Source organism: Pseudophryne corroboree, unplaced genomic scaffold, assembly GCF_028390025.1.
Source record: "Pseudophryne corroboree isolate aPseCor3 unplaced genomic scaffold, aPseCor3.hap2 scaffold_2253, whole genome shotgun sequence".
In the NCBI taxonomy this organism is placed as follows: domain Eukaryota; kingdom Metazoa; phylum Chordata; class Amphibia; order Anura; family Myobatrachidae; genus Pseudophryne; species Pseudophryne corroboree.
In genome coordinates, this window is record NW_026968904.1 from 4,336 (window position 1) to 24,656 (window position 20,321).

The window sequence follows — 20,321 nt, forward strand, 5'->3', positions numbered from 1 at the left end:
TTTGCAATTCAGGATTGTCATTACCAATTTCAGACGTTGCCGTTTGGTCTGTCCACGGCTCCGAGGATTTTCACCAGGGTGATGGCGGAAATGATGGTTCTCCTTCGCAAGCAAGGAGTCACAATTATCCCGTACTTGGATGATCTCCTGATAAAGGCGAGATCCAGGGACCAGTTGGTGCAAAACATCTACTCTCCCTGACAGTTCTTCAACAACATGGTTGGCTCCTAAACTTGCCAAAATCGCAGTTGGTCCCAATGACGCGGTTGTTGTTTTTGGGAGTGATACTGGACACAGAAGAGGTTTTCTTCTAGTGGAAAGGCTCTGGAGATCCAGAGTCTGGTCAAACAAATTCTGAAACCAGCAAGAGTGTTAATCCATCAATGCATTCAGTTGCTGGGGAAGATGGTTGCGGCCTACGAGGCCATTCAGTTTGGCAGGTTCCATGCCAGAGTGTTCCAGTGGGACCTGTTGGACAAGTGGTCCGGATCCCACCTACACATGCACCGGAGGATAATCCTGTCTTCCAAGACCAGAATCTCACTCCATTGGTGGCTGCACAGTTCTCACCACCTAGAGGGGCGATGGTTCGGGATCCAGGACGGGATCCTAGGGACCACGGATGCAACCCTCTGAGGCTGGAGAGCAGTCACACAGGGGGAAAACATCCAAGGAAGATGGTCAAGTCTTCCTTGGATGTTTTCATCTCCACATAAATGTTCTGGAGTTAAGGGCCATTTAATAACTGCAGACACAGTACGCACTGGGACGGGTGCCCAGCATCCTCTACGGACTAAGAGAAAAGGATTTACCGGTAGGTATTAAAATCCTATTTTCTCTAACGTCCTAGAGGATGCTGGGGACTCCGTAAGGACCATGGGGATAGACGGGCTCCGCAGGAGACATGGGCACTTTAAGAAAGACTTTAGTTCTGGGTGTGCACTGGCTCCTCCCTCTATGCCCCTCCTCCAGACCTCAGTTTGATACTGTACCCAGTGGAGACTGGGTGCTTTTCAGGAGCTCTCCTGAGCTTTCTGACAGAAAGTATTTTGTTAGGTTTTTAATTTTCAGGGAGCACTGCTGGCAACAGACTCCCTCATCGAGGGACTGAGGGGAGAGAAGCAGCCCTACTCTCTGAGTTGCAAGGTCCTGCTTCTTAGGCTACTGGACACCATTAGCTCCAGTGGGATTGGTAAGCAGGATCTCACCCTCGCCGTCCGTCCCAGAGCCGCGCCGCCGTCCCCCTCGCAGAGCCGGAAGATAGAAGCCGGGTGAGTATGAGAAGAAAAGAAGACTTCAGAGGCGGCAGAAGACTTCATGATCTTCACTGAGGTAACGCACAGCACTGCAGCTGTGCGCCTTTGCTCCCATACACCTCACATACTCCGGTCACTGTAAGGGTGCAGGGCGCAGGGGGGGCGCCCTGGGCAGCAATATAAACCTCTTTCGCAAAAATATAACATAAGCCCCCACCAATTTTACAGTTTAAGCGGGACAGAAGCCCGCCTCCGAGGGGGCGGGGCTTCTCCCTCAGCACTCACCAGCGCCATTTTTTCTCCACAGCACCGCTGAGAGGAAGCTCCCTGGACTCTACCCTGCTTATACCACGTTAGACAAGAGGGTTGAAAAGAGGGGGGGGGGGGGGGCACATAATTCGCAAATTACATACAGCAGCACTACTGGGCAAACATTAAGTTACTGTTTTATTCCTGGGTTATATAGCGCTGGGGGGTGTGCTGGCATACTCTCTCTCTGTCTCTCCAAAGGGCCTTGTGGGGAAACTGTCTTCAGAAAAAGCATTCCCTGTGTGTGAAGTGTGTCGGTACACGTGTGTCGACATGTCTGAGGAAGAAGGCTATATTAGAGAGGAGCGGGAGCAAATGAATGTGGTGTCTCCGCCGACAGCTGATTGGATGGATATGTGGAATGTTTTAAATGCTAGTGTAAACTCATTGCACAAAATATTAGACAAGGCTGAAGCTTTGGGACAGTCAGGGTCTCAACCCATGCCTGATCCTATGTTGCAGGGACTGTCAGGGTCTCATAAGCGCCCACTATCCCAGATTGTTGACACAGATACAGACACGGATTCTGACTCCAGTGTCGATTACGATGATGCAAAGTTACAGCCAAAATTGGCAAAATCCATTCGATATATGATTATGGCAATAAAAGATGTTTTGCACATCAGAAAGGAACCCCCTGTCCCTGACAAGAGGGTACATATGTACAAGGTGAAAAAGCCTGAGGTAACCTTTGAGGGGGTCACACGAGCTGAACGAGTTATGTGAAAAAGCTTGGGAATCTCCAGATAAAAGACTGCAGATTTCCAAAAGGATTCTTATGGCGTATCCTTTCCCATCAATGGATTGGTTACGATGGGAATCCTCCCCTAGGGTGGACAAAGCATTAACACGCTTATCCAAGAAGGTAGCCCTCCCGTCCCAGTATACGGCTACCCTCAAAGAGTCTGCTGACCGCAAACAGGAGATTACCCTGAAGTCCATTTATACACATTCAGGTACCTTACTCAGACCGGCAATTGCGTCGGCCTGGGTGTGTAGTGCTGTAGCGGCATGGACGGATACCTTATCTGAGGGGATGGATACCCTAGATAAGGATACTATTTTATTGACCCTGGGGCATATAAGAGATGCTGTCCTATATATGTGTGTATGCAAACTACAGGTGGTGCTGCAGGGCTCACACACTTTTACTTGTCTTGTAGAGCAACTCTGGAGCTGTTTCTGGGTCCAGCTGCTGCAAGAAATCAGCTTGAATGCTTCAGGGGCTGGGGCATGGCCAACATGAGCCCACACTGATGGGGGGTGGGGGTGTATAAAGCAATTTAGGGGTCATCCAAGCGCAACCACACAAAGGCCGCCATGCCCTGCGTGACCCTTTTCTCTTTTCATATGCAGACGAGGGTTGACGCCAACTATGCCCACTGCTTGGATGACATCACTATATGCAAATCCATCTGCTGCAGGCCTTCCCCCAGGAATGCTTGCAGTAGTTGTTGCATTTGGTTTGTTGTTTGGGGGTGCTTCAGTATTAGGCAGCCTTCTGCCCTCCCACATTCGTCTGAAAATGTGTTCTCCCTGCAGTTGTTGTTCCCAGATGAGAGTTCCCTTGTGCTTCCTCAGTTGAATCTCCTTAACTTGACAGGGGTGTGCCCGAGCAGCCGCCCTCCACAGCCCTATCCCAACACATACTTATCTTGCATATGAGATCTCTTGATCATGAAGATAGCTCTCACAGGGTGAGGTTCATCCATTACATTTTAAAGTAGGAAGGTACAAATTACATATTCAAGTTACATATATGTGCTGGATTCAAATGTTTTCCCCCCTTCCTTTCTCAATTGTGCCCATCAGCAGCTATTCTAATGTTGCTGCCAATGGGTGTGACGCATTCATTTCTTCTGTGGGGTACACTGGATTCCACAAGGATTCACATTGTATATGTACACCAGAGTAGGATCTTGATCTGAGGCACCAACAGGCTCAAAGCTTTTGACTGTTCCCAAGATGCTCAGCGCCCCCTCCTCTATAACCTCGCTTCCATGAACAGGGAGCTCAGTTTGTAGTTGGTGCCTTCAGTAGCAGGCCACTTAACAGGGGGCTGCCTCAGGCAGCCTATTCTTAGCTATTAATTTTGGCAAGAAAAGAAGAACTTTTTTTATAAGAATCTACAAGGGCTGCAGCAGGCTAGGTCTAATAGACCTCTTTACTGCAGCTCCATCACTCCCAGTGGCGCAGTATACTCCCGTGCCCCGGTTGCTGGGTCACTGCAGCGGAGGCTCCGGTTTCTTCCTAAGGTCAGTCACACACACACCGCCCTCCGGGATCACGAGGCCGCTGATGGGGGCGGGCCGTGTGCGCACTGGCGTGGACACTGATTACTGGGCAGCCGCTCCACTAGCCACCAGGGACAGTTAAGGAACACAGCTCTGGGGTTTTTTTCTCCTATATTAACCCCATTTTGTACTACCCGCAGTGCATTGTGATAGGTAATGGGGCCTGATTCAGGTTGGATCGCAATCCAACTGCAAAAACTGCTAAGAGCATACGCATCCGCCTGCATTTTCTGCGGCACCCCGCAGATAATGCGATCACCTCTGCCTGTGAATCGGTGAAGGGGGGGGGGGGAGGGGGGTCAACAACACTCCATTTCCAAGTCGGAGATGGAGCGGTGCGGGGGCACGGTTTCAAAATGGGGTCGGCAACGGAGAAACAGGAGGCGTGGTCAGAGCAGCTGCATGACATCACATGGGCCGGACTCTGCCAGTGGAGCCCCAGCGTCATGAGGTAGATTTTGTAGAGGCCGGGGAGGACTTCTGTTCCTGGGAACTAGCTGTGTTGTGCAGCTTTATTCCTCTGCCCCTACCTCTGGCAAGAAAGGACGCACCTCGCACTTTCTTGTTTCTTTGTGACCGAAAGGACTGCATTTGATAATGCGGAGCTTTCTTATGCTGTGAGGGAACATAAGGTAAAAAATTTGATTTTCCAACTGTAGCTGTGCGTGTTAATGCTTTGTCCATCCTACGGGAGGATTTCCATCGTAACCTATCCGTTGATGGAAAAGGATACGCCATAAGAATCCTTTTGGAAATCTGCAGTCTTTTATCTGGAGATTCCCAAGCTTTTTCACATAACTCGTTTAGCTCGTGTGACCCCCTCAAAGGTTACCTCAGGCTTCTTTCCCTTGTACATATGTACCCTCTTGTTCCTCTGTGATGTGCAAAACATCTTTTATTGCCATAATCATATATCAAATGGATTTTGCCAATTTTGGCTGTAACTTTGCATCATCGTAATCGACACTGGAGTCAGAATCCGTGTCGGTATGTGTTTCAACAATCTGGGATAGTGGGCGCTTATGAGACCCTGACAGTCCCTGCAACATAGGATCAGGCATTGGTTGAGTCCCTGACTGTCCCAAAGCTTCAGCCTTGTCTAATCTTTTGTACAATGAGTTTACACTAGCATTTAAAACATTCCACATATCCATCCAATCAGGTGTCAGCGGAGACACCACATTAATTTGCTCCCGCTCCTCTCTAATATAGCCTTCTTCCTCAGACATGTCGACACACGTGTACCGACACACCACACACACAGGGAATACTTTTTCTGAAGACAGTTTCCCCACAAGGCCCTTTGGAGAGACAGAGAGAGAGTATGCCAGCACACTCCCCAGCGCTATATAACCCAGGAATAACACAGTAACTTAATGTTTGTCCAGTAGCACTGCTGTATGTAATTTGCGCCGAATTATGTGCCCCCCCTCTCTTTTCAACCCTCTTCTCTACCGTGGTATAAGCAGGGGAGAGTCCGGGGAGCTTCCTCTCAGCGGTGCTGTTGAGAAAAAATGGCGCTGGTGAGTGCTGAGGGAGAAGCCCCGCCCCCTCGGCGGCGGGCTTCTGTCCCGCTTAAACTGTAAAATTGGTGGGGGCTCATACATATATACAGTGCCCAGCTGTATATATGTTATATTTTTGCCAAAAAGAGGTTTATATTGCTGCCCAGGGCGCCCCCCCTGCGCCCTGCACCCTTACAGTGACCGGAGTATGTGAGGTGTATGGGAGCAATGGCGCACAGCTGCAGTGCTGTGCGCTACCTCAGTGAAGATCATGAACTCTGTGGAGCCCGTCTATCCCCATGGTCCTTACGGAGTCCCCAGCATCCTCTAGGACGTTAGAGAAACTAGGATTTTAATACCTACCGGTAAATCCTTTTCTCTTAGTCTGTTGAGGATGCTGGGCACCCGTCCCAGTGTGTACTGTGTCTGCAGTTATTAAATGGCCCTTAACTCCAGAACATTTATGTGGAGACAACTTTCCTGACTTGACCATCTTCCTTGGACGTTTTCCCCCTGTGTGACTGCTCCCCAGCCTCGGAGGGTTGCATCTGTGGTCCCTAGGATCCAGTCCTGGATCCCGAACCATCGCCCCTCTAGGAGGTGAGAACTGTGCAGCCACCAATGGAGTGAGATTCTGGTCTTGGAAGACAGGATTATCCTCCGGTGCATGTGTAGGTGGGATCCGGACCACTTGTCCAACAGGTCCCACTGGAACACTCTGGCATGGAACCTGCCAAACTGAATGGCCTCGTAGGCCACAACCATCTTCCCCAGCAACTGAATGCATTGATGGATTAACACTCTTGCTGGTTTCAGAATTTGTTTGACCAGACTCTGGATCTCCATAGCCTTTCCACTGGAAGAAAACCTCTTCTGTGTCCAGTATGTGTTATGATTCCAGCACTCTGGTCAGAGAAGATCTTATGGCAAGGACCGGAGCACTGGAACGGAATGCTGGGGAAGGGAGCAGGACAGGAAAATAGCCCCTGGCGCCCTAACTCTGTTGTCTCACCCGTGTTGTCAGAAATCCCCTGCGAGACTATGGTTTCTTGAGCCCTTGGCAGCCGCGTTTGAAGGGCGGATTATGTCTGCCCAACTTCGATGCCCCCCGGTCTTAATGAGAGACAAAGGGAAACCCGAGACAGGGTGATAACAAGAGGCCCTCTAACTAAACAACCAGGCCAGGGGCTAAGCAAACTCAAAACTATAATATGTGCGGAGAAACCGCCAGGAAAAAGGACAACCAAAATATCCACTTGTCCAATTCTCCTACCCGGCACCGCCGAGTACCAGAGAGGACTTGTGGAAGCGGAACCCTCCGCAAATGCTCCAAACACAAAATAAATATAAAAGGTAAAGCGGCTGAGCCGCAACACACGGCAGAGCCGCAACTCACGAACACCACTGGATATAAAACGGTGATCAGTCAGGACTCCAGGGAACCAAACGACCTCTTGGGATGAGATGACAACTCCCGAATACCGGACTTCTGCGGACTGGAATGACCGGATACAGCAGGACTGGAAACAGACTCTCAGCAAACAAAGGCAGCATGCAGGAAGCTATTACCGGCATCTGTGAGAAGCCCTGGGAGTGTATTTAACAAGGAGTCCTCCAATCAGCTGCTAATGGCTGATTAGAATAAATGCTGTGCAGCTGCCTTGCTGCACGGCCAGAGAGCAGGTGAATATCTTAATTTCCTAAAGCCTAGCAACGGGGAACGCGGTCCGCCAGTGGCGTCCCCGTTGCTAGGGTCCGTGCGGCTCAGCGCGCCCGGCGTCTAGCATTGCTAGGGAGCCGGCGGCTGTACGTGCACGGCATCTCTAGTTGCTAGGGGCCGGGCCGCGCAGACCATCAAGCGGACCCCGGCGCCTAACAGTACCCCTCCCTTGAGGAGGGGTCAAGGAACCCCTAAAGCCAGGTTTCTGAGGAAATTCCCGAAAAAATGCCCTCTTGAGCCTCGGGGCATGAAGATCCTTATCCAGGACCCAAGACCTTTCCTCCGGACCATAGCCTTTCCAGTGAACCAGAAAATACAGCCGATCCCGGGACAATTTGGATTCGAGAACCTTCTCTACCAAGAACTCCTGTTGTCCCTGTACATCCACTGGAGATCTACCCTGAGAGATCTTCCGAGGAAATCTACTGGAAGAAACATATTGTTTCAACAGGGAACAATGAAACGTATTTCCAATCCTGAGAGATCTTGGTAAACGTAACCGAAAGGCAACTGGGTTGACTCTTTTAATAATAAGAAATGGCCCAATAAATTTGGGTCCCAGTCTAGCCGAGGATTGTCGAAGCCTGATGTTGCGAGTCGACAACCACACCCTATCTCCCACCTTAAAAGTGCAAGGACGTCGGAGCCTGTCAGAAAATTTCTTCTCTGGAAAGGCCGCTTTTCTGAGAGCAAGGTGCACCTTTTTCCAAATGGCTCTGAGATGGGAGGTTAAGGTAAGCGAGGAGACTGAGGAATGATGAAAAAAAGAATTAGCTCTGGGGTGAAAACCAAAAACTGAAAAGAATGGAGACTCTTTAGTGGAGGAATGACAAGAATTATTGTAAGCAAATTCAGCCAACGGAAGAAACTCGGACCAATCATTCTGGAGTTTGGCTGAATACAAGCGCAAATATTGTTTCAATGATTGGTTAACTCGTTCGGTTTGCCCGTTGGATTGTGGGTGGTAACCGGATGTTAACGACAATTTCATCTTCAATGAGGCACAAAAACATTTCCAGAATTGTGCGATGAATTGTGGACCCCAATCAGAAACAATATCAGTAGGCAACCCATGAAGCCTGAATACATGGCGGAGAAACAAAACTGCCAACCCTTGGGCAGAAGGCAATCAGGGAAGAGCAATAAAATGAGCCATTTTACTAAAACGGTCCACTACCACCCATATGACTCAGAATCCGGCTGAAAGGGGAAGGTCAACCACAAAATCCATGGAAATATGAGACCACGGCCTGAGAGGAACATTTAAGGGCATAAGTTGCCCGATGGGCAAGGAACGGGGAACCTTATGCTGTGCACAAACCTGACATGAATAAACAAATTCCTTGACGTCTTTAGAAAGACCAGGCCACCATACTGAGCGAGAGACTAACTCCAATGTCTTAGAGACTCCTGGATGCCCTGAAACTTTGTTATCATGGAATTCCGTTAAAACAGTAACTCTCAAAAACTCAGGGACGTAAAGACGACCAGCAGGAGTAATTCTAGGAGCTTGGTGTTGAAGCTGTTTTAACTGGGTAAATAAATCTTGTGTGAGGCCCGCCCAGATGACCGAAGATGGAAGTATGGGGGTAACAGGATTGTTATTGTGAACCGGAAGAAAGCTATGTGACAGGGCATCAGCCTTAGTATTCTTGGAACCAGGCCTGAAAGTGATTATAAATTTGAAACGCGTAAAAAATAATGCCCAACGTGCCTGCCGGGCATTAAGCCGCTTAGCCGATTCAATGTATTGCAGGTTCTTATGGTCAGTCAATACCGAAATAGTATGTTTTGCTCCCTCCAGCCAATGCCTCCACTCCTCGAAAGCCCATTTTACCGCCAGTAACTCCCGATTACCAACGTCATAGTTGGATTCAGCGGAGGAGAATTTCCTTGACATAAAGGCACAAGGATGTAACTCCAGAGACTCCGGATCCTTTTGAGAAAGGATAGCCCCCACTCCAACCTCCGAGGCATCAACCTCCACCACAAAGGGCAATTCCGGATTAGGATGTCTGAGGACTGGAGCCGAGACAAAGGCTTGTTTCAAGGCCCGGAAGGACAACTCAGCTTCACGCGACCAGTTGGTAGGATTCGCTCCTTTCTTTGTCAGAGCTACAATGGGAGCAACCAGGTCAGAAAAAGAATGAATGAACCTCCTATAATAATTCGCAAACCCTAAAAAACGCTTAATTGCTTTTAAATTGGTGGGTTGCGCCCAACTAAGGATGGCCTGGAGTTTCTTTGGTTCCATGGAAAATCCCTGAGGGGAAATTATGTACCCTAAAAAAGATACTTCCGTGACATGAAACTCACACTTCTCCAGCTTGGCATATAAATGATTCTCACATAACTTTTGAAGAACCAGACGCACCTGGGTAACATGTTGTTCCATTGATTTAGAAAAAATCAGGATGTCGTCTAAGTAAACGACCACGAATTTCCCTAGGAAGTCACGGAGCACATCGTTAATGAGGTCTTGAAAAACTGCCGGAGCATTGGACAGGCCGAACGGCATCACCAGGTATTCGTAGTGACCCGACTGAGTACTGAAGGCCGTTTTCCACTCATCTCCAGATTTAATTCAGATGAGGTTGTACGCTCCTCTAAGGTCAATTTTAGAAAAAATCACAGCAGAACGTAACTGATCAAAGAGTACAGAAATCAACGGCAAAGGATAGGTGTTTTTAACTGAGATCTTATTCAGGGCTCTAAAATCAATGCAAGGTCTAAGCGAGCCATCCTTTTTCTCCACAAAGAAGAAGCCTGCACTTAAAGGAGATTTTGATGGTCTAATAAATCCTTTCTCAAGGCTCTCCTTTACATAATCATTCATAGCCGCAGTTTCTGGCCCGGATAATGCATATAATCTTCCCTTTGGCAATGCGGCACCAGGAATTAACTCAATAGCACAATCATAAGGCCGATGGGGAGGCAGAATGTCCGCATTGCCTTTGGAGAAAACATCAGCAAACTCCTGGTATTCCACCGGAATGAGTTCTGGAATGATAGCTGCTACTCTGACTGGAAACGTGATACATTCCTTATCACAAAAAGTACCCCAATGTGAAATCTCCCCCGACCGCCAATCAATGGTGGGATTATGAAAGGCCAGCCAAGGGTGACCCAGAACAACTGGAACTGCTGGGCAATGTGTAAGAAAGAACTCGATTTTCTCGGAATGTAGAGCTCCTACTGTAAGTAGTACAGGGGGTGTACGGAGAGAAATAATCCCATTAGACAGCGGACTCCCATCTAAGCCATGCATGGTGACACACCTACCCAAAGGTAACTGAGGAATGCCTAAGGCCTTAGCCCAAGTTAAATCCATAAAGTTTCCTGCAGCTCCACTGTCAACAAAAGCCGACACCGAAGAACTGAGGCTGCCAAAGGAAACTTTAACTGGGACTAAAAGGGAGTTATTCGAGGAGATAAGCTGCAGACCTAGGTGAACCCCCTCACAATTCACCTGGTCAAAGCGTTTCCCGACTTGTTCGGACAATTACGAGCAAAATGTCCCTTACCCCCACAGTACAGACAAAGACCAGAATTTTGCCTTCTGGCTCTTTCTTCAGGAGACAGCCGGGAGAGACCCATCTGCATGGTCTCCTCTACGTCTTCAGGAATGGAATATACACACGGACTTGACCTTACAGGTGCTCCTTTTTCAGCCCTCCGCTCTCTGAGACGACGATCAATCTTAATAGAAAGCTCCATGAGTTTATCGAGAGTCTCAGGAGCGGGGTACTGAAGGAGACTGTCTTTTATAGACTCTGATAAGCCGAGGCGAAACTGACTGCGCAGGGCTGGGTCATTCCAGCCACAGTCGTTCGACCAACGGCGAAACTCCGTACAATAAACCTCTGCAGGATTTCTACCCTGTCTGAGAGCGCGCAACTGACTTTCAGCGGACGCCTCTCTATCAGGGTCATCATACAAGAGCCCTAAAGACTCAAAAAAAGCGTCAACTGACAACAATGCCGGATCCTCTGCTCTTAAACCAAATGCCCAGGTCTGAGGATCCCCCTGGAGCAAAGAAATAATAAACCCGACCCGCTGAGATTCAGTACCCGAGGAAGTCGGTCTTAAACGAAAATAAAATTTACAGGATTCTTTAAAATTAAAAAACTCTTTTCTATCACCAGAAAAACGGTCAGGCAAATGCATCTTTGGTTCAGGGACTACCCTTGGGGAAGCTCGCAAAAGATCTTCCTGCGACTTCACCCGAAGAGAAAGATCCTGAACCATCTGAGTAAGTTCTTGAATCTGGCTGACTAAGAGCTGACCAGGATTTGGCCCTAAACCTGTTGGATTCATGAGGCCGATAAACTCTCACAAAACTGAATGAGAAAAAATTAAACCCCGTTTAATTTTAAGTTTTGGTATGGCCGGTAATAATGTTATGATTCCAGCACTCTGGTCAGAGAAGATCTTATGGCAAGGACTGGAGCACTGGAACGGAATGCTGGGGAAGGGAGCAGGACAGGAAAATAGCCCCTGGCGCCCTAACTCTGTTGTCTCACCCGTGTTGTCAGAAATCCCCTGCGAGACTATGGTTTCTTGAGCCCTTGGCAGCCGCGTTTGAAGGGCGGATTATGTCTGCCCAACTTCGATGCCCCCCGGTCTTAATGAGAGACAAAGGGAAACCCGAGACAGGGTGATAACAAGAGGCCCTCTAACTAAACAACCAGGCCAGGGGCTAAGCAAACTCAAAACTATAATATGTGCGGAGAAACCGCCAGGAAAAAGGACAACCAAAATATCCACTTGTCCAATTCTCCTACCCGGCACCGCGGAGTACCAGAGAGGACTTGTGGAAGCGGAACCCTCCGCAAATGCTCCAAACACAAAATATAAAAGGTAAAGCGGCTGAGCCGCAACACACGGCAGAGCCGCAACTCACGAACACCACTGGATATAAAACGGTGATCAGTCAGGACTCCAGGGAACCAAACGACCTCTTGGGATGAGATGACAACTCCCGAATACCGGACTTCTGCGGACTGGAATGACCGGATACAGCAGGACTGGAAACAGACTCTCAGCAAACAAAGGCAGCATGCAGGAAGCTATTACCGGCGTCTGTGAGAAGCCCTGGGAGTGTATTTAACAAGGAGTCCTCCAATCAGCTGCTAAAGGCTGATTAGAATAAATGCCGTGCAGCTGCCTTGCTGCACGGCCAGAGAGCAGGTGAATATCTTAATTTCCTAAAGCCTAGCAACGGGGAACGCGGTCCGCCAGTGGCGTCCCCGTTGCTAGGGTCCGTGCGGCTCAGCGCGCCCGGCGTCTAGCGTTGCTAGGGAGCCGGCGGCTGTACGTGCACGGCGTCTCTAGTTGCTAGGCGCCGGGCCGCGCAGACCATCAAGCGGACCCCGGCGCCTAACAGTATGACTCCCAAAAACAACAACCGCGTCATTGGGACCAACTGCGATTTTGGCAAGTTTAGGAGCCAACCATGTTGTTGAAGAACTGTCAGGGAGAGTGCAATGTTTTGCACCAACTGGTCCCTGGATCTCGCCTTTATCAGGAGATCATCCAAGTACGGGATAATTGTGACTCCTTGCTTGCGAAGGAGAACCATAATTTCCGCCATCACCCTGGTGAAAATCCTCGGAGCCGTGGACAGACCAAACGGCAATGTCTGAAATTGGTAATGACAATCCTGAATTGCAAACCTTAGGTAGCTTGATGCAGTGGCTAAATGGGAACATGTAAGTAGGCATCCTTTATGTCTACCAAAACCATGAAATCTCCGTCCTCCGGACTGGAGATCACTGCCCTGAGAGATTCCATCAACTCCTACTTACCTGCCAGGTGAGATACTATGATCATGTAGGTGCTTCTCCCAGGGCAAGGCTCACCCATTGCACTCTGGGTGTGCTGCCCCTTTGATTTCCCCAAATGTGGGAAACTTGACTGCATAATTTGTGTTTCCCCTGGTCGGCTCTCATATAATTCAGATCTCTTTGTCTCAGGTCTCTCTCCAGCCTAGTTTGCTGTCTGTTTCCACTTCTCTTTTCTTGAGCCGCTCCCTTCTATGCCCTTGCGCACTATCCTGACTTCTCCCGTCTGCTTACTTTGTGCCTTCCAACGCACAATGCGAACTACAGGTAGTGCTGCAGGGCCCACACCCTTTTAGTTGCCTTACAGAGCAGCTCTGGAGCTGTTACAGTGCCCAGCTGCTGCAAGAAATCATCTTGAATGCTTCAGGGGCTGGGGCATAGCCAACATGAGCCCCACACCGAATGAGAGTGGAGGTGTTTAATGCGAACTAGGGGTCATCCAAGCGCCGCAAAAGGCCGCCATGCCCTGCACGCCCCTTTTCTCTTTTCATATGCAGATGAGGGTTGAAGCCAACTTTGACCCACTGCTTGGATGACATCACCATATGCAAATCCATCTGCTGCAGGCCTTCCCCCAGGAATGCTTGTACTAGTTGTTGCATTTGGTTTGTTGTTTGGGGGTGCTTCAGTATTAGGCAGCCTTCTGCCCTCCCATGTTCATCTGAAAATATGTGTTCTCCCAGCAGTTGTTGTCCCCAGATGAGAGTTCCCTTGTGCTGCCTCAGTTGAATCTCCTTTACTTGACAGAGATGTGCCTGAGCAGCGGCCCTCCCCAGCCCTATCCCAAATCATACTTATTTTGCATAGGAGATACCATGGTCATGAAGATTGTTCTCCCAGGGTGAGGTTCATTCATTGCATTCTGGGTATGCTGACCCCTGTGATTTCCCCAAATGTGGGAAACTCGACTGCATTATTTGTGGTAGAGGGGGACTGTGTTTGTGCTTTCCTCTGGTCAGCTCTGGTAAAAGTCAGATTTCTTTGTCTCAGATCTTCCTCTAGCCTTGTTCCTCTTTCAAGAGTTCCCTTGTGCTGCCTCAGTTGGATCTCCTTCACTTGACAGGGGGGTGCCCGAGCAGCGACCCTCCCCAGCTCTAGCCCAACTCCTACTTACCTGCCAGGTGAGATACTATGATCATGAAGGTGCTTCTCCCAGGGCAAGGCTCACCCATTGCACTCTGGGTGTGCTGCTCCTGCAATTTCCCCAAATGTGGGACACTTGACTGCATAATTTGTGTTTCCCCTGGTCGGCTCTCGTATAATTCAGATCTCTTTGTCTCAGGTCTCTCTCCAGCCTAGTTTGCTGTCTGTTTCCACTTCTCTTTTCTTGAGCCGCTCCCTTCTATGCCCTTGCGCACTATCCTGACTTCTCCCGTCTGCTTACTTTGTGCCTTCCAACGCACAATGCAAACTACAGGTAGTGCTGCAGGACCCACACCCTTTTACTTGCCTTACAGAGCAGCTCTGGAGCTGTTACAGTGCCCAGCTGCTGTAAGAAATCAGCTTGAATGCTTCAGGGGCTGGGGCATAGCCAACATGAGCCCCACACCGAAGGAGGGTGGAGGTGTTTAATGCGAACTAGGGGTCATCCAAGCGCCGCAAAAGGCCGCCATGCCCTGCACGCCCCTTTTCTCTTTTTTGATATGCAGACGAGGGTTGAAGCCAACTTTGACCCACTGCTTGGATGGCATTACCATATGCAAATCAATCTGCTGCAGGCCTTCCCCCAGGAATGCTTGCACTAGTTGTTGCATTTGGTTTGTTGTTTGGGGGTGCTTCAGTATTAGGCAGCCTTCTGCCCTCCCATGTTCATCTGAAAATATGTGTTCTCCCAGCAGTTGTTGTCCCCAGATGAGAGTTCCCTTGTGCTGCCTCAGTTGAATCTCCTTTACTTGACAGAGATGTGCCTGAGCAGCGGCCCTCCCCAGCCCTATCCCAAATCATACTTATTTTGCATAGGAGATACCATGGTCATGAAGATTGTTCTCCCAGGGTGAGGTTCATTCATTGCATTCTGGGTATGCTGACCCCTGTGATTTCCCCAAATGTGGGAAACTCAACTGCATTATTTGTGGTAGTGGGGGACTGTGTTTGTGCTTTCTTCTGGTCAACTCTGGTAAATATCAGATTTCTTTGTCTCAGATCTTCCTCTAGCCTTGTTCCTCTTTCGAGAGTTCCCTTGTGCTGCCTCAGTTGGATCTCCTTCACTTGACAGGGGGGTACCCGAGCAGCGACCCTTCGCAGCTCTAGCCCAACTCCTACTTACCTGCCAGGTGAGATACTATGATCATGTAGGTGCTTCTCCCAGGGCAAGGCTCACCCATTGCACTCTGGGTGTGCTGCCCCTGTGATTTCCCCAAATGTGGGAAACTTGACTGCATAATTTGTGTTTCCCCTGGTCGGCTCTCGTATAATTCAGATCTCTTTGTCTCAGGTCTCTCTCCAGCCTAGTTTGCTGTCTGTTTCCACTTCTCTTTTCTTGAGCCGCTCCCTTCTATGCCCTTGCGCACTATCCTGACTTCTCCCGTCTGCTTACTTTGTGCCTTCCAACACACAATGCAAACTACAGGTAGTGCTGCAGGGCCCACACCCTTTTACTTGCCTCACAGAGCAGCTCTGGAGCTGTTACAGTGCCCAGCTGCTGCAAGAAATCAGCTTGAATGCTTCAGGGGCTGGGGCATTGCCAACATGAGCCCCACACCGAAGGAGGGTGGGGGTGTTTAATGCGAACTAAGGGTCACCCAAGCGCCGCAAAAGGCCGCCATGCCCTGCATACCCCTTTTCTCTTTTCATATGCAGATGAGGGTTGAAGCCAACTTTGACCCACTGCTTGGATGGCATTACCATATGCAAATCAATCTGCTGCAGTCCTTCCCCCAGGAATGCTTGCACTAGTTGTTGCATTTGGTTTGTTGTTTGGGGGTGCTTCAGTATTAGGCAGCCTTCTGCCCTCCCATGTTCATCTGAAAATATGTGTTCTCCCTGCAGTTGTTGTCCCCAGATGAGAGTTCCCTTGTGCTGCCTCAGTTGAATCTCCTTTACTTGACAGAGATGTGCCTGAGCAGCGGCCCTCCCCAGCCCTATCCCAAATCATACTTATTTTGCATAGGAGATACCATGGTCATGAAGATTGTTCTCCCAGGTTGAGGTTCATTCATTGCATTCTGGGTATGCTGACCCCTGTGATTTCCCCAAATGTGGGAAACTCGACTGCATTATTTGTGGTAGTGGGGGACTGTGTTTGTGCTTTCCTCTGCTCAGCTCTGGTAAAAGTCAAATTTCTTTGTCTCAGATCTTCCTCTAGCCTTGTTCTTCTTTCGAGAGTTCCCTTGTGCTGCCTCAGTTGGATCTCCTTCACTTGACAGGGGGGTGCCCGAGCAGCGACCCTCCCCAGCTCTAGCCCAACTCCTACTTACCTGCCAGGTGAGATACTATGATCAGGAAGGTGCTTCTCCCAGGGCAAGGCTCACCCATTGCACTCTGGGTGTGCTGCTCCTGCGATTTCCCCAAATGTGGGAAACTTGACTGCATAATTTGTGTTTCCTCTGGTCGGCTCTCGTATAATTCAGATCTCTTTGTCTCAGGTCTTTCTCCAGCCTAGTTTGCTGTCTGTTTCCACTTCTCTTTTCTTGAGCCGCTCCCTTCTATGCCCTTGCGCACTATCCTGACCTCTCCCGTCTGCTTACTTGTGCCTTCCAACGCACAATGCATACTACAGGTAGTGCTGCAGGGCCCACACCCTTTTACATGCTTTACAGAACAGCTCTGGAGCTGTTACAGTGCCCAGCTGCTGCAAGAAATCATCTTGAATGCTTCAGGGGCTGGGGCATAGCCAACATGAGACCCACACCGAAGGAGGGTGGAGATGTTTAATGTGAATTAGGGGTCATCCAAGCGCCACAAAAGGACGCCATGCCCTGCACATCCCTTTTTTCTTTTCATATGCAGACGAGGGTTGAAGCCAACTTTGACCCACTGCTTGGATGACATCACCATATGCAAATCCATCTGCTGTAGGCCTTCCCCCAGGAATGCTTGTACTAGTTGTTGCATTTGGTTTGTTGTTTGGGGGTGCTTCAGTATTAGGCAGCCTTCTGCCCTCCCATGTTCATCTGAAAATATGTGTTCTCCCAGCAGTTGTTGTCCCCAGATGAGAGTTCCCTTGTGCTGCCTCAGTTGAATCTCCTTTACTTGACAGAGATGTGCCTGAGCAGCGGCCCTCCCCAGCTCTATCCCAAATCATACTTATTTTGCATAGGAGATACCATGGTCATGAAGATTGTTCTCCCAGGGTGAGGTTCATTCATTGCATTCTGGGTATGCTGACTCCTATGATTTCCCCAAATGTGGGAAACTCGACTGCATTATTTGTGGTAGTGGGGGACTGTGTTTGTGCTTTCCTCTGGTCAGCTCTGGTAAAAGTCAGATTTATTTGTCTCAGATCTTCCTCTAGCCTTGTTCTTCTTTCGAGAGTTCCCTTGTGCTGCCTCAGTTGGATCTCCTTCACTTGACAGGGGGGTGCCCGAGCATCGACCCTCCCCAGCTCAAGCCCAACTCCTACTTACCTGCCAGGTGAGATACTATGATCATGAAGGTGCTTCTCCCAGGGCAAGGCTCACCCATTGCACTCTGGGTGTGCTGCTCCTGCGATTTCCCCAAATGTGGGAAACTTGACTGCATAATTTGTGTTTCCTCTGGTCAGCTCTCGTATAATTCAGATCTCTTTGTCTCAGGTCTCTCTCCAGCCTAGTTTGCTGTCTGTTTCAACTTCTCTTTTCTTGAGCCGCTCCCTTCTATGCCCTTGCGCACTATCTTGACTTCTCCCATCTGCTTACTTTGTGCCTTCCAACGCACAATGCGAACTACAGGTAGTGCTGCAGGGCCCACACCCTTTTACTTGCCTTACAGAGCAGCTCTGGAGCTATTACAGTGCCCAGCTGCTGCAAGTAATCAGCTTGAATGCTTCAGGGGCTGGGGCATAGCCAACATGAGCCCCACACCGAAGTAGGGTGGAGGTGTTTAATGCGAACTAGGGGTCATCCAAGCGCCGCAAAAGGCCGCCATGCCCTGCACGCCCCTTTTCTCTTTTCATATGCAGACGAGGGTTGAAGCCAACTTTGACCCACTGCTTGGATGACATCACCATATGCAAATCCATCTGCTGCAGGCCTTCCCCCAGGAATGCTTGTACTAGTTGTTGCATTTGGTTTGTTGTTTGGGGGTGCTTCAGTATTAGGCATCCTTCTGCCCTCCCATGTTCATCTGAAAATATGTGTTCTCCCAGCAGTTGTTGTCCCCAGATGAGAGTTCCCTTGTGCTGCCTCAGTTGAATCTCCTTTACTTGACAGAGATGTGCCTGAGCAGCGGCCCTCCCCAGCCCTATCCCAAATCTTACTTATTTTGCATAGGAGATACCATGGTCATGAAGATTGTTCTCCCAGGGTGAGGTTCATTCATTGCATTCTGGGTATGCTGACCCCTGTGATTTCCCCAAATGTGGGAAACTCGACTGCATTATTTGTGGTAGTGGGGGACTGTGTTTGTGCTTTCCTCTGGTCAGCTCTGGTAAAAGCCAGATTTCTGTGTCTCAGATCTTCCTCTAGCCTTGTTCTTCTTTCGAGAGTTCTCTTGTGCTGCCTCAGTTGGATCTCCTTCACTTGACAGGGGGGTGCCCGAGCAGCGACCCTCCTCAGCTCTTGCCCAACTCCTACTTACCTGCCAGGTGAGATACTATGATCATGAAGGTGCTTCTCCCAGGGCAAGGCTCACCCATTGCACTCTGTGTGTGCTGCTCCAGCTATTTCCCCAAATGTGGGAAACTCGACTGCATAATTTGTGTTTCCCCTGGTCGGCTCTCGTATAATTCAGATCTCTTTGTCTCAGGTCTCTCTCCAGCCTAGTTTGCTGTCTGTTTCCACTTCTCTTTTCTTGAGCCGCTCCCTTATATGCCCTTGCGCACTATCCTGACTTCTCCCGTCTGCTTACTTTGTGCCTTCCAACGCACAATGCGAACTACAGGTAGTGCTGCAGGGCCCACACCCTTTTAGTTGCCTTACAGAGCAGCTCTGGAGCTGTTACAGTGCCCAGCTGCTGCAAGAAATCAGCTTGAATGTTCTTCGTTGATTGATGGAAGAAACATCTTACAAAAACTCTCCAGATTATTGACTTTTTAAAGTTTTTCTAGGAAACGTTCTAGATGAATGCTTATTAGCGTTTGTCAGAATGTACGTTTGCAAAGTGTCTCTGTGGCGCAATCAGTTAGCGTGTTCGGTTATTATCCAAAAGGTTGGTGGTTCAATCCCACCCAGGGACATAATTTACCTTGTTATCAGATTTTGGTGATCTTTAAGTAGACAAGTCAAAATTTCAAACCCCCTCTTGTGGTGTAGGGTACCTTGCCTTCTCTGATGTAATCAGAGTTAGATTTGATTAAGTGATTTTAGAAAAAAAAACAGCTAGGAAGCACAATTTAGCAGTGGGTTGCAGAGAAAAAGAAATATGCTTGCAAAAAAATCCAATTGAGTGATTAAACAGCTCTTCATTTTCTGGCTTTATTTTTATGCTAACAAATTTGTTCTCTGAAAAGTGTCCACAAAGCCAAGTATCTGATTAACACCTTTGTAGGGATGGTTTTTCACCTATTACTAAATTAAACTTGCTTCATTGGAAAGGCAGCAAGATGCATCGTCATTTCAATATCTACTGAAATAATACAGGTTGACACCAGGAAACATTAACGCCACTGCATCCTTGCTGCTTTCTCATGTGGAAGTCTGTTTAATGTGAAAACAAGGTGATATCTAATTAGCACACAGGTAAGGAATTAAGAAAATCTTTATTTAAGGGTGAAGATGTTTCTCACAAAATCGTTGCCCAAATGCATCATTGAAATTCAAGCTGGAAAGATGATTTTAATATATCACTTGTACATTTTGTATTGCTCTTCTGGTGACAATGTAGTTTGTTTTTGTCAATTACCATTTTAATAATAGGGTAAAGAAAATGAAGTGGATTTTTGAAAGAAAACAATACTGTCAATATACTATTAAACAAATTAAAATGGTAAAAGTTATTGTACTTTAAGTAAAAATAAAAGAGCCAAAATATCAATCCCAATTTTGGATTACTTTAATTAAAAAAAAATGCATATAGCAGAGGATAGTTTCAATCTGCCTACCTCTGGGTTATCGGCCCAGCATGCTTCCATTGCAGTACTCTGCTGCACATGTAAGTGCAAGAGATCCTGAAGCACTCACTCATCGTGGGAAAGTACCAATGTGTTTCTTCGTTGGTTGATGGAAGAAACATCTTACAAAAACTCTCCAGATTATTGACTTTTTAAAGTTTTTCTAGGAAACGTTCTAGATGAATGCTTATTAGCCTTTGTCAGTATG

The 20,321-nt window shown here is 48.5% G+C and overlaps 10 non-coding genes and 1 pseudogene across 10 annotated transcripts; all 11 read left to right on the plus strand.

The window, feature by feature from the left end:
* Nucleotides 1-12,883: 12,883 nt before the first annotated feature.
* LOC135009396 (U1 spliceosomal RNA) lies at nt 12,884-13,025 on the plus strand (annotated as a pseudogene).
* A 692-nt stretch (nt 13,026-13,717) lies between these two features.
* Nucleotides 13,718-13,881, plus strand: LOC135009398 (U1 spliceosomal RNA). Its single transcript, XR_010208949.1, has one exon. It is a non-coding gene; the product is annotated as a U1 spliceosomal RNA (small nuclear RNA).
* Nucleotides 13,882-14,033: 152 nt separating this feature from the next.
* LOC135009394 (U1 spliceosomal RNA) lies at nt 14,034-14,196 on the plus strand. Its single transcript, XR_010208946.1, has one exon. It is a non-coding gene; the product is annotated as a U1 spliceosomal RNA (small nuclear RNA).
* Nucleotides 14,197-14,869: 673 nt separating this feature from the next.
* Nucleotides 14,870-15,033, plus strand: LOC135009399 (U1 spliceosomal RNA). Its single transcript, XR_010208950.1, has one exon. It is a non-coding gene; the product is annotated as a U1 spliceosomal RNA (small nuclear RNA).
* Nucleotides 15,034-15,185: 152 nt separating this feature from the next.
* On the plus strand, nt 15,186-15,348 carry LOC135009395 (U1 spliceosomal RNA). The gene has a single exon (XR_010208947.1). It is a non-coding gene; the product is annotated as a U1 spliceosomal RNA (small nuclear RNA).
* A 671-nt stretch (nt 15,349-16,019) lies between these two features.
* On the plus strand, nt 16,020-16,183 carry LOC135009391 (U1 spliceosomal RNA). Its single transcript, XR_010208943.1, has one exon. It is a non-coding gene; the product is annotated as a U1 spliceosomal RNA (small nuclear RNA).
* Nucleotides 16,184-16,335: 152 nt separating this feature from the next.
* Nucleotides 16,336-16,498, plus strand: LOC135009393 (U1 spliceosomal RNA). The gene has a single exon (XR_010208945.1). It is a non-coding gene; the product is annotated as a U1 spliceosomal RNA (small nuclear RNA).
* Nucleotides 16,499-17,168: 670 nt separating this feature from the next.
* On the plus strand, nt 17,169-17,332 carry LOC135009390 (U1 spliceosomal RNA). Its single transcript, XR_010208942.1, has one exon. It is a non-coding gene; the product is annotated as a U1 spliceosomal RNA (small nuclear RNA).
* A 152-nt stretch (nt 17,333-17,484) lies between these two features.
* LOC135009392 (U1 spliceosomal RNA) lies at nt 17,485-17,647 on the plus strand. Its single transcript, XR_010208944.1, has one exon. It is a non-coding gene; the product is annotated as a U1 spliceosomal RNA (small nuclear RNA).
* A 671-nt stretch (nt 17,648-18,318) lies between these two features.
* LOC135009400 (U1 spliceosomal RNA) lies at nt 18,319-18,482 on the plus strand. Its single transcript, XR_010208951.1, has one exon. It is a non-coding gene; the product is annotated as a U1 spliceosomal RNA (small nuclear RNA).
* A 152-nt stretch (nt 18,483-18,634) lies between these two features.
* Nucleotides 18,635-18,797, plus strand: LOC135009397 (U1 spliceosomal RNA). The gene has a single exon (XR_010208948.1). It is a non-coding gene; the product is annotated as a U1 spliceosomal RNA (small nuclear RNA).
* The last annotated feature ends 1,524 nt before the right edge of the window (nt 18,798-20,321 follow it).